This window comes from Arachis ipaensis, chromosome B1 (genome assembly GCF_059453495.1).
Source record: "Arachis ipaensis isolate K30076 ecotype BB chromosome B1, ASM5945349v1, whole genome shotgun sequence".
NCBI lineage: Eukaryota > Viridiplantae > Streptophyta > Magnoliopsida > Fabales > Fabaceae > Arachis > Arachis ipaensis.
The window spans coordinates 45,160,544-45,173,819 of record NC_142436.1 but is presented as its reverse complement, the minus strand read 5'-3'; the positions used below and the strand labels follow the sequence as shown (position 1 = coordinate 45,173,819).

The 13,276-nt window shown below is 37.4% G+C and overlaps 1 non-coding gene across 1 annotated transcript; it reads right to left on the bottom strand.

Moving 5' to 3' along the window:
• Positions 1 to 11,650: 11,650 nt before the first annotated feature.
• Positions 11,651 to 11,758, bottom strand: LOC148576410 (small nucleolar RNA R71). The gene has a single exon (XR_015903841.1). It is a non-coding gene; the product is annotated as a small nucleolar RNA R71 (small nucleolar RNA).
• Between the last annotated feature and the right edge of the window lie 1,518 nt (positions 11,759 to 13,276).

Below are 13,276 nucleotides of genomic sequence, written 5' to 3'. Positions count from 1 at the left end.
TTAAAACCAAAAGGCAAGAGCTAAAAGCCAATAGCCCTTAAAACCAAAAGGCAAGGGTAAATAAAAAGGATCCAAGGCTTTGAGCATCAGTGGATAGGAGGGCCTAAAGGAATAAAATCCTGGCCTAAGCGGCTAAACCAAGCTGTCCCTAACCATGTGCTTGTGGCGTGAAGGTGTCAAGTGAAAACTTGAGACTGAGTGGTTAAAGTCGAGGTCCAAAGCAAAAAGAAGAGTGTGCTTAAGAACCCTGGACACCTCTAATTGGGGACTCTAGCAAAGCTGAGTCACAATCTGAAAAGGTTCACCCAGTTATGTGTCTGTGGCATTTATGTATCCGGTGGTAATACTGGAAAACAAAGTGCTTAGGGCCACGGCCAAGACTCATAAAGTAGCTATGTTCAAGAATCAACATACTAACCTAGGACAATCAATAACACTATCTGAATTCTAAGTTCCTATAGATGCCAATCATTCTAAACCTCAATGGATAAAGTGAGATGCCAAAACTATTCAAGAGGCAAAAAGCTACAAGTCCTGCTCATCTGATTGGAGCTAAGTTTCATTGATATTTTAGAATTTATAGTATATTCTCTTCTTTTTATCCTATTTGATTTTCAGTTGCTTGGGGACAAGCAACAATTTAAGGTTGGTGTTGTGATAAGCGGATAATTTATACGCTTTTTGGCATTGTTTTTACATAGATTTCAGTATGATTTAGTTAGTTTTTAGTATATTTTTATTAGTTTTTAAATAAAAATCATATTTCTGGACTTTACTATGAGTTTATGTGTTTTTCTGTGATTTCAGGTATTTTCTGGCTAAAATTGAGGGACCTGAGCAAAAATCAGATTTAGAGGTTGAAGAAGGACTGCAGATGCTGTTGGATTCTGACCTCCCTGTACTCAAAGTGGATTTTCTGGAGCTATCAAACTCCAAATGGCGCGCTCTCAATTGCTTTGGAAAGTAGACATCCAGGGCTTTCCAGCAATATATAATAGTCCATACTTTGCCCGAGTTTAAACGATGTAAACTGGCGTTGAACGCCAGTTCCATGCTGCATTCTGGAGTCAATCGCTAGAAACAGGTTGCAAAGTGGAGTTAAACGCCAGAAACAGGTTACAAACTGGTGTTCAACTCCAAGGAAGACCTCTACACGTGTAAAGCTCAATGCTCAGCCCAAGCACACACCAAGTGGGCTCCGAAAGTGGATTTCTGCATCATTTACTCATTTTTGTAAACCCTAGTAACTAGTTTAGTATAAATAGGACTTTTTACTATCTTTGTAGGGGATCTTTGATTAGTTTTTATGCTATCTTAGACTTTCATGGGGGCTGGCCATTCGGCCATGCCTGGATCATTATCACTTATATATTTTCAAACGGTAGAGTTTCTACACACCATAGATTAAAGTGTGGAGCTTTGCTGTTCCTCATGAATTAATACAAAGTACTACTGTTTTTCTATTCAATTCAAGCTTATTCCTATTCTAAGATATCCATTCGCACCCAAGAACATGATGAATGTGATGATTATGTGACGCTCATCATCATTCTCACTTATGAACGCGTGCCTGACAAACACTTCCATTCTACATGCAAACAAGCTAGAATGAATATCTCTTAGATATCTAATACAGAGGACCGAGTCCGAGATATTAGAATCTTCGTGGTATAAGTTAGAACCCATGGATGGCCATTCTTGAGATCCGGAAAGTCTAAACCTTGTCTGTGGTATTCCGAGTAGGATCTGGGAAGGGATGGTTGTGACGAGCTTCAAACTCGCGAGTGCTGGGCGTAGTGACAGACGCAAAAGGATAGTAAATCCTATTCCAGTATGATCGAGAATCGACAGATGATTAGCCATGCAGTGACAGCGCATTGGACCATTTTCACAGAGAGGATGGGATGTAGCCATTGACAACGGTGATGCCCTACATAAAGCTTGCCATGAAAAGGAGTAGGAATGATTGGATGAAGACAGCAGGAAAACAGAGGTTCAGAGGAACAAAAGCATCTCTATACGCTTATCTGAAACTCTCACCAATGAATTACATAAGTATCTCTATCCTAATCTATGCTTTATTTATCTTTTAATTATTAAAACTCTATATCCATTTGAATCTGCCTGACTGAGATGTACAAGGTGACCATAGCTTGCTTCAAGCCGACAATCTCCGTGGGATCGACCCTTACTCACGTAAGGTTTATTACTTGAACGACCCAGTGCACTTGCTGGTCAGTTGTGTGAAGTTGTGACAAAGAATTAAGATTATGAACGTGCGTATAAATTTTTCAGCGCCGTTACCAAGGAATGGAACCGTCACGATTTTTGCGCACCAGAGGGCCTCCACCCAAACAAGGCTAGCGTTCTCTCACCTCATTTATCACCTATGCAATTCAGCTGGAGTTCGCATAGGAGGAGATACCCTCATTGAGATGGACAAACCCATCACAAAAAGGAGGATGGAGCATGTCAGGGAGCCTGCACACGGACCACAGCACGAGCCTATTCAGCCACCTCCACCAGAGATCCCGGAGATGCCTCAGGGAACGTACTTCCCTCCTCAAGACTATTGGAACCAATTGACTACATCTCTAGGGGAGCTAACTTTATCTGTAGATCAGTTGAGGATAGAGCATCAAGATCAATCAGCCATCTTCCATCAAATAATGGAGGATCAGAGGAGCACATGAGGGAGGAGCGGTTGAGACAGGGGTGTGACATTGAGGAGCTCAAATATTTCAGAGGATTCTCCGGAGGGAGCAGTAGCTGTTGTCACTCACTAAGGTGGTTTAGTTTCATCCTCCCTTCGTTTGTTTTATCTCTGTTTTCTTTGTAATTTATCTTATTATCTGTTTTCTATTCTAGTGCATAATCACGTTTAGTATTTCATTCCTTTCTAGTATTGTTTTCTTTTCTTTGTTTTGTTATAAGATGTCTTATGTATCATTAATTAACCTTAAAAGACAATTTATTGGAAAGGGAAGCAGTGAATTACACAAGGTTTTGAGTTATCTCACGAGTTATTCTATTTGCTTTAATGTGGTGGCCTTTTCTTTATCTTCTGAATGTATGAATTAACCGTGCATAATTGATATTGAAGTTGAGTATGTTAGCTCTTGAAGAACAGTGAATTTAGAGAAGTATTATTGATTCTCTGAAAAAAATTGAAAATATTGATTCTTGAAGCAAAAAAAAAAAAAATAAAAAGAAAAAGAAAAGAACAAGGATCCAAGGCTTTGAGCATCAATGGTTAGGAGGGTCGAGAATTGGCCTAAAAAGCTCAAATAAGTTGCTATCCCTAACTATATGCTTGTGGTGTGAAGGTGTCAAGAAAATCTTGAGACTGAGCATTTAAGAACTCTGAGCACCACTGTTTGAGAATTTAAGCAAAGCTAAATTCGAATCCAAAGTGTTTCCTTAGTTACGTGCTTGTGGCGTTTATATATCCTGTGGTAATACTTAAAAACAAAACGCCTAGAGTCACGGATAGGCTCAAAAGGTGCAAAGCACCAAAAGAAAAAGCTACGGTCAAGAATCAAGAAAAACTAAAAGAAGAGAATCAATAATATCATCCGGTTTCTAGTTCCAAAGGATGCCAATATTTCTGAGCTTCAAAGGAAAGTGAAATGCCAAAACTATTCAGAAATAAAGAGCTAATAGCCCCATTCAGTAATTAGAACTGAGCTTCACTGACAACTCTGAAACCTGATGTATTTTTCTCATCTATTTTTATCCTATCTTGTTTTTGGTTGCTTGAGGACAAGCAACAGTTTAAGTTTAGTGTTGTAATGACAGAGCATCTTATGCCCCTTTTTCATAGCATTTTTCTGGTGTTTTTAGTTATATTTTTGTGTTTTTCCTATGATTTTAGGTGAATTTTGGGCAAGTTTGGCAGAATCTTGAGCAGGGACGAAGAAAGGATAGCAGATGTTGTCAATCCTGACCTCCATGCATTCTAAAGAGTATATCTTTAGCTACATGAGTTCAATTGGCGCGGTCTCAATGGCGTTGGAAAGTTAACTTCCATAGCTTTTCAATAATATATGATAGTCTATTCTTCTCTTCCAGAATCATGCCAAAAATTGGCATTGAACGTCCATATCTGGAGTTCAACACCCAAGAAGGATCAGCCTCCAGCGTTGAACGCCCAACACTGGCGTTCAACGCCAGCTAGGGAGCAGAGGGCAGCAAGTTCACCCCCTAATGGGTGTTAAACACCCATTCTTTTAGGGTTAGTATTTACTATTTAAAGAGGAGATCACTTAGGTTATGGACATCGACCATCAGACACATCTTCTTTGTTTTCTGTGAAGTTATGAGCAACTAAACCTCCTAGATTAAGGTTAGGAGCTCTGCTTATTTCCATGGATTAATATTATTAGTTTCTCTATTTTAATATATGTTTGATTCTATTCTATGATGTATTATCGTTCTTCATCTAAATGAATTTGGGGTGGAATGGAAGTATGACCCCTTATTCTACATGAGTTCTTGCGAGTCCCTGACCGGATAGTATTGAGCTACAGCTTGAGAATACATCACCTAAACTGCAAATTTCCTGAGCTAATTAGATATGTGATATAAAATTCAGTTAGCTTTGAGTGATTGAGGTTTCTGTGGCACTAAAGCTAGAATACTAAGCTTCATTCTCCGATCCGAAAGATCTTACTTTGTCTGTGGCACTATAAGTAGGATCAAGAGAGATTGAATTGCGTGAGCTTCATCCTCGTTCAGTTTAAATGACCACTGACCCTGGCGTTTGATGTGGATTAGAGTAGATTAATTGACCACTGACCCTGGCATGAATCACTTACAGCTTTGCCATAGAATGAATCATTTGTTGTTAATATAGTCAGTAAGAAGTACTAATCCGGAAAGATAAGCATCTTGATGGGTGGAAAATTAGATTTCCACCAAAACTCACCGGCAAGTGTACCGGGTCGCATCAAGTAGTAATAACTCACTTAGAGTGAGGTCGATCCCTGATAAACTACTATTTTATGGTTTATCTTGTGCTAATTTGAGTGGTTTTTATCAACTCTTTACTCACTTATTCATATAAATTGCATGGTTTTACATTTTTCTTCCTAATTTTGTTTTATAATTGGAAACTTGCTTCCCAAGCCTTTAAATTACCAAAAATTAATTCTTCTTTATACCATTCGATGTCTTGATATGTGTGTTAAGTGACTTCAGGCTCTATAAGGCAGGAATGGCTTAGAGGATAGAAAGGAAGCATGCAAAAGTGGAAGGAATACAAGAAGTTGAAGGAGTTGCTAAGCTGTCCAGCCTGACCTCTTCGCACTCAATCGACCATAACTTGAGCTACAGAGATTCAAATGAGGCGGTTCTAATTGCGTTGGAAAGCTAACATCCGGGGCTTTAAAATGATATATAATTTACCATAGTTTCCCTGAAGATAAGTGATGCGCATGCGTGAATCTACGCGCACGCGTGGTTCTGTAGAAATTCCAGCAACCTGTACGTATTTGAATTTGCCCCCAGCGATTTTTGGGCTGTTTCTGACCCAGTTCTCGGCTCAGAAAACACATATTAGAGGCTACAAAGTGGAGGAATCAAGGAGACATTCAGACAACATTCATTATTCATAATTTTAGGTTTTAGATGTAGTTTTAGAGAGAGAGAGAGGCTCTCTCCTCTTTCTTAGGTTTTAGGATTATGATTTCTTCTTCTTCTCAATCCAGGTTCAATGTTCCTTTAAATTATTAATGCAAAGAGTACTTTTTCATTTAATTTTATTGTTTATTTAATTGCTTCCAATTTTATTTTAATTATCATGTCTCTTTTCTATTCCTTTTTCATAACAACAAAGATGGTATGCATGTTGACAGAGTAGACTCCCAACTTGACTTGGGAGTTGATTAAAAGGAGACCCTTGAGTTGGAATGCTCAAGTGATTAGTTAAATTGGAAGTTGTTGGCTAATTCTCTATTTACTATCGCTAATGCTTCCCAAAGGAGAGGATTAGGATTTGCGAATAAGAGTTAGCTCAATCACTTGACTTTCCTTTATTTAGTAAGGGTTAACTAAGTGAAAATAATAACCTTTTGATACTACACTTGAGAAAATCCAACAAGGATAGAACTTCTAATTAATCATTCTCCTAGTCAAGGCTTTTTTATTTTAATTACATAAAACCTCTTGTTAATTTTCATTGCTTTAATTTACAATCATTTATTTGCCCATTGCCCAAACTCAAAATTTTCCAGAAAACTCATAACCAATAATAAATACATCTCCCTACAATTCCTTGAGAGACGACCCGATGTTTAAATACTTCGGTTATTACTTTTTAGGGGTTTTATTACTTGTGACAACCAAACTTTTGTATGAAAGGATTCCTTGTTGGTTTAGAAACTATACTTGCAACGAGAACTTATTGTGAAATTCTTTACCGACAAAAAATCTGATTCGTCAAAAATGGCGCCGTTGCCAGGGAATTGCAAACGTGTGCTATATTATTGATTATTGTAAATATTTGCTTTTTCGTTTCTTTGTTAGTGTTTCTAGTTTTAGGATTTTATTTTCATTAATTTTTATTAAGTTTTATTTTCTTTAGCTACTATGAATTCTCACCCCTCTGGTTTCAATTTTGGTTCCAATGTTGTTGTAAGGAATGGAAGCTATAATGAGAATAGGCATCAAGGTTGGAAGAATCAAAGATGGGAGGAGCCACAAGGATTTGATCAACCCTCTTGGCAACAACCCCCTCCAATGCGCTATAACCAACAACCATTCTGTGATGCATACCAAGACAATAGTTATGGTGGACCCTTTCGTGACAACCAACCCCACCAAATTACTATGGTCAAGAGCCATTCCAGGGAGCGTACAAAGATGATGAATATGGTGGACCCCCTTGTAGTTGCCAACAAGCCCCACCATATGCTTATGAACCACCTTCCCAACATACCTTTGAACCACCATACTCACAAGCCCCTTTACACCATTCACCTCCATATGACCCTAATCCTTATCCACCATACCAACCACCATATGAACCACACCCAAAACCACCACCTCAATATTCACCATCTCCATATCCTTATCAAGAAGAATCACCTCCGTATTATGAGCCCTTTCTCCCAATAATTGAACCCTCCTATCCACCCCAACCTCCATTGGATAACAACACACTCATCTCTAACATCATTGGTCTCACCTCTACACTCCAAAATCTTATATCCCACATGAACCAACCCTCTACCTCCAATATTCAACCCTCAAACTCTAGTGCATTTCTTTTTCAACCACATAATGATCTTTCCATCCCATCACCACCCTCCAGGGAAGAGCACCCGCATCCATCAATCCAAGAACAAGATGATCCCAGTCATGCTATTGACATGGAACAAGAAAAAAGGGATAGTCTTCGTGAATTCATACTTCATAAGAAGCTAGAGGAGGCCCTACATGTGGAGGTAGTAGAGACCTTTGAAGTCAAAGGAGTGGTTGAAGAATTAGTGAAGGAAGACTAATGAGCGGATAATTTATATGCTTTTTGGCATTGTTTTTACATAGTTTTTAATATGATTTAGTTAGTTTTTAGTATATTTTTATTAGTTTTTAATAAAAATCACATTTCTGGACTTTACTATGAGTTTGTATGTTTTTCTATAATTTCAAGTAATTTCTGGCTGAAATTGAGGGACTTGAGCAAAAATCTGATTCAGAGGCTGAAGAAGGACTGCAGATGCTGTTAGATTCTGACCTCCCTGCACTCGAAGTGGATTTTTTAGAGCTACAGAAACCCAATTGGCGCACTCTCAATTGAGTTGGAAAGTAGACATCCAGGGCTTTCCAGCAATATATAATAGTCCATACTTTGCCCGAGTTTAGACGACGTAAACTGGCGTTTAACGCCAGCTTTTTGCCATATTCTGGCGTTAAACGCCAGAAACAAGTTGCAAAGCAGAGTTAAACGCCAAAAACAAGTTACAAACTGGCGTTTAACTCCAAGGAAGACCTCTACACGTGAAAGCTTCAATGCTCAGCCCAAGCACACACCAAGTGGGCCCGGAAGTGGATTTCTGCATCATTTACTTATCTCTGTAAACCCTAGTAACTAGTTTAGTATAAATAGGACTTTTTACTATGGTATTTACATCTTTTGGATATTTTATGTTCAGAGATCACGTTTGGGGAGGCTGGCCATTTGGCCATGCCTAGACCTTGTTCTTATGTATTTTCAACGGTGGAGTTTCTACACACCATAGATTAAGGTGTGGAGCTCTGCTGTTCCTCATGAATTAATGCAAAGTACTATTGTTTTTCTATTCAATTCAAGCTTATTCTTATTCTAAGATATTCATTCGCACCCAAGAACATGATGAATGTGATGATTCTGTGACACTCATCACCATTCTCACCTATGAACGCGTGCCTGACAACCACTTCCGTTCTACATGAAAACAAGCTTGAATGCGTATCTCTTAGCCTCCATTCCGAAAGATCGGAGTCTTCGTGGTATAAGCTAGAATTATTGGGCCATTCCTGAGATTCGGAAAGTCTAAACCTTGTCTGTGGTATTCCGAGTAGGATCTGGGAAGGGATGACTGTGACGAGCTTCAAACTCGCCAGTGTTGGGCGTAGTGACAGACGCAAAAGGATCACTGGATCCTATTCCAACATGATCGAGAACCGACAGATGATTAGCCATGAGGTGACAGCGCATTTAAACCATTTTCACTAAGAGGATGGGATGTAGCCATTGACAACAGTGATGCCCAACATACAGCTTGCCATGGAAAGGAGTATGAATGATTGGATGAAAGCAGTAGGAAAGCAGAGGTTCAGAAGGAACAAAAGCAACTCCATACGCTTATCTGAATTTCTCACCAATGAATTACATAAGTATTTCTATCCTATTCTATATTTTAATTATCAAATCTCCATAACCATTTGAATCCGCCTGACTGAGATTTACAAGGTGACCATAGCTTGCTTCAAGCCGACAATCTCCGTGGGATCGACCCTTACTCACGTAAGGTTTATTACTTGGACAACCCAGTGCACTTGCTGGTTAGTTGTGAGAAGTTGTGAAAAAGAATTAAGATTATGAACGTGCGCACCAATTTTTTGGCACCGTTGCCGAGGAATGAACAATCACGATTTCGTGCACCAAGTTTTTGGCGCCGTTGCCGGGGATTGTTCGAGTTTGGACAACTGACGGTTCATCTTGTTGCTCAGATTAGGTAATTTTATTTTAATTTTAAGTTTTTGTTTTTATTCTTTTTATTTTCGAAAAATTTTCAAAAAATAAAAAATAAAAAAATAAATTATTCTATGGCTTCAGAATTTTTAAGAATGAATTCTAGAGTTTTACGATGATCTGTTGAAGTCTGGCTGGCTGTGAAGCCATGTCTAATCCTTTGGACCGAGATTTCAACTTATCATCACAAGAGTCCGTGGACTCCCATCTGATCAGTTGTTGTATGCCTGATTTGTATGCTAAAGCTTGGCTGGCCATTGGCCATGTCTAGTGTTTTAGACCGGAGCTTTCACTGAAAGCTTGGCTGGCTAGTAAGCCATGTCTAATTCCTGGACCGGAGTTTTAGACTAACATTGCATGATTCCTGGAATTCTCATTAGAAATTTTGAAATCCTTATTTTTTTTTCCAATTAATTTTTGAAAAATCCAAAAAAAAAATTTAATAAAATCATAAAAACCAAAAATTGATGTTTCTTGCTTGAGTCTAGTGTCAATTTTTAAGTTTGGTGTCAATTGCATCTTTTTAATTTTTTATTAAAATTTTCAAAAACTCATGCATGGTGTTCTTCATGATCATCAAGTTGTTCTTGATGATCTTCTTTGTTTGATTTTTGTATTTTTATGTTTTGTGTCTTTTCTTGTTTTTCATATGCATTTTCAATTTGTTAGTGTCTAAAGTTTGAAAATTTCTAAGTTTGGTGTCTTGCATATTTTTCCTTTTCTTAAAAATTTTCAAAAACATGTTCTTGATGTTAATCTTGACATTCAAAGTATTCTTGGTATTCATCTTGACATTCAAAGTGTTCTTGCATATTTTTCTTGTTTTGATTCATAATTTTTATGTCTTGTGCCTTTTTTGTGTTTTTCTCTCTCCTCATTAAAAAATTCAAAAATAAAAAAATATCTTTCCCTTATTCTCTCATAAATTTTCGAAAAGTTGAGTTGACTTTTTCAAAACTTTTTAAAATTTAGTAGTTTCTTATGAGTCAAGTCAAATTTTCAATTTAAAAATCCTATCTTTTCAAAATTTTTTTAAAATCAAATCTTTTTCATTTTTCTTTCATATTTTCGAAAATTCAAAATGATTTTCAAAAATCTTTTTCTTATTTTTGTTTCATATTTTCGAATTCATTGCTAACTTTTAATATTTTGATTCAAAAATCTCAAGTTGTTACTTGCCTATTAAGAAATGTTCATTCTTTCAATTTTAAAATCCTATCTTTTAGTTTCTTGTTAGTCAAGTAATCAACTTTAATTTTCAAAAATTAAATCTTTTTAATTTCCTTTTTAAATATTTTTCAAATTAAATTTCAATCATATCTTTTTCAATTTCAATCATATCTTTTTTAAAATCAATTTCAAAATCTTTTCTAACTTCTCACCCTTTCAAATTTGATTTTCAAATCTTTTTCAATTAACCACTTAACTTTTTGTTTGATTTTAAAAATTTTCTATTTCAATCATATCTTTTTCAAAACCACCTAACTACTTTTCTCTCTCTTATTTTCGAAAATCACTAACCTATTTTTCAAAAAAAAAATTCTTTTCATTAACTAATTGTTTTAAATTTTAATTTTATTTTATTTTCCTTCTTAAATTTCGAATTCTAATTAATAGTCAAAATAAAAACAAAAATATTTTTATTTCATTTTATTTAATTTTCGAATTCTTCCCCCACTCATCTCTTTCTATTTATTTATTTATTTATTTACTAACACTCCTCTTCCACTCAAAATTCGAACCCTCTCCTCTTCTCTGTGTTCGAGTTTTTCTCTTCTTCTCCTTCTATTCTTCTCCTCTTATACTCACATAAGGAATCTCTATACTGTGACATAGAGGATTCCATATTTTCTTTTCTGTTCTCTTCTTTTTCATATGAGCAGGAACAAGGATAAGAACATTCTTGTTGAAGCTGACCTTGAACCTGAAAGGACTCTGAAGAGGAAGCTAAGGGAAGCTAAAGCACAACTTTTTAGAGAAAACCTGACAGAAATTTTCGAAAAAGAAGGAGACATGGCCGAAAATAATAACAATGGTGGAGATGCAAGGAAGATGCTTAGTGACTTTATTGTACCATCTTCTAACTTCTATGGAAGAAGCATCTCACTTCCTGCGATTGGAGCAAACAATTTTGAGCTTAAACCTCAATTAGTTTCTCTAATGCAGCAGAATTGCAAGTTTCATGGACTTTCAATGGAAGATCCTCATCAGTTTTTAGCTGAATTCTTGTAAATCTGTGACACTGTCAAGACCAATGGAGTTGATCCCGAGGTCTACAGGCTTATGCTTTTTCCTTTTGCTGTAAGAGACAGAGCTAGAACATGGTTAGATTCACAACCTAAGGATAGCCTGAACTCTTGGGATAAGCTGGTCAGTGCTTTCTTGGCCAAATTCTTTCCTCCTCAAAAGATGAGCAAGCTTAGAGTGGAAATCCAAACCTTCAAACAGAAGGAAGGAGAATCCCTCTATGAAGCTTGGGAAAGATATAAGCAACTGATCAAAAGGTGTCCTACTGACATGCTTCCAGAATGGAGCATCATAAGTATATTCTATGATGGTCTGTCTGAGTTGTCAAAAATGTCATTGGACCATTCTACAGGAGGATCTCTTCACGTGAAAACCCCTGCAGAAGCTCAGGAACTCATTGAAATGGTTGCAAATAACCAGTTCATGTACACCTCTGAGAGGAATCCTGTGAACAATGGGACGCCTCAGAAGAAGGGAGTTCTTGAAATTGATACTCTGAATGCCATATTGGCTCAGAATAAAATATTGACACAGCAAGTCAATATGATTTCTCAGAGTCTGAATGGATTGCAAGCTGCATCCAACAATACTAAAGAAGCATCTTCTGAAGAAGAAGCTTATGATCCTGAGAACCCTGCAATGGCAGAGGTGAATTACATGGAAGAACCCTATGGAAACACCTATAATCCTTCATGGAGAAATCATCCAAATTTCTCATGGAAGGACCAACAGAAGCCTCAACAAGGCTTCAATAATAATGGTGGAAGAAATAGGTTTAACAATAGCAAGCCTTTTCCATCATCTTCTCAGCAACACACAGAAAATTCTAAACAGAGCCATTCTGGCCTGGCAACCATAGTCTCTGATCTATCCAAGACCACACTAAGTTTCATGAATGAAACAAGGTCCTCCATTAGAAATTTGGAGGCACAGGTAGGTCAGTTGAGTAAGAAGATTACTGAAACTCCTCCCAGTACTCTTCCAAGTAATACAGAAGAAAATCCCAAGAGAGAGTGCAAGGCCATAACCTTACTTGGTGTGGCCGAATGCCCAGAGGAGGAGGAGGACCTGAATCCCAATGAGGAAGACCTCATGGGACGTCCTTTGGACAGAAAGGAGTTTTCCTTTGAGGAACCAAAGGAATCTGAGGCTCATACAGAGACCATAGAGATTCCATTGAGCTTTCTTCTACCATTCATGAGCTCTGATGAATATTCTTCCTCTGAAGAGGATGAAGATGTCACTGAAGAGCAAGTTTCTAAGTATCTAGGAGCAATCATGAAGTTGAATGCCAGTTTATTTGGTAATGAAACTTGGGAGGATGAACCTCCCTTGTTCACCAATGAACTGAGTACATTAATGAGGCAAACTTTATCTCAGAAGAAACCGGATCCCAGAAAGTTCTTCATACCTTGTACTATAGGCACCATGACCTTTGAGAAGACTCTGTGTGACCTTGGGTCAGGGATAAACCTCATGCCACTCTCTGTAATGGAGAAACTGTGAATCTTTGAGGTACAAGCTGCAAGAATCTCATTAGAGATAGCAGACAAATCAATGAAAAAGGCTTATGGACTAGTAGAGGACGTGCTAGTGAAGGTTGAAGGCCTTTACATCCCTGCTGATTTCATAATCCTAGACACTGGAAGGGATAAGGATGAATCCATCATCCTTGGCAGACCCTTCCTAGCCACAGCAAAAGCTGTGATTGATGTTGATAGAGGAGTGATGAGCAGATAATTTATATGCTTTTTGACATTGTTTTTTGTATGTTTTTAGTAGGATCTAGTTACT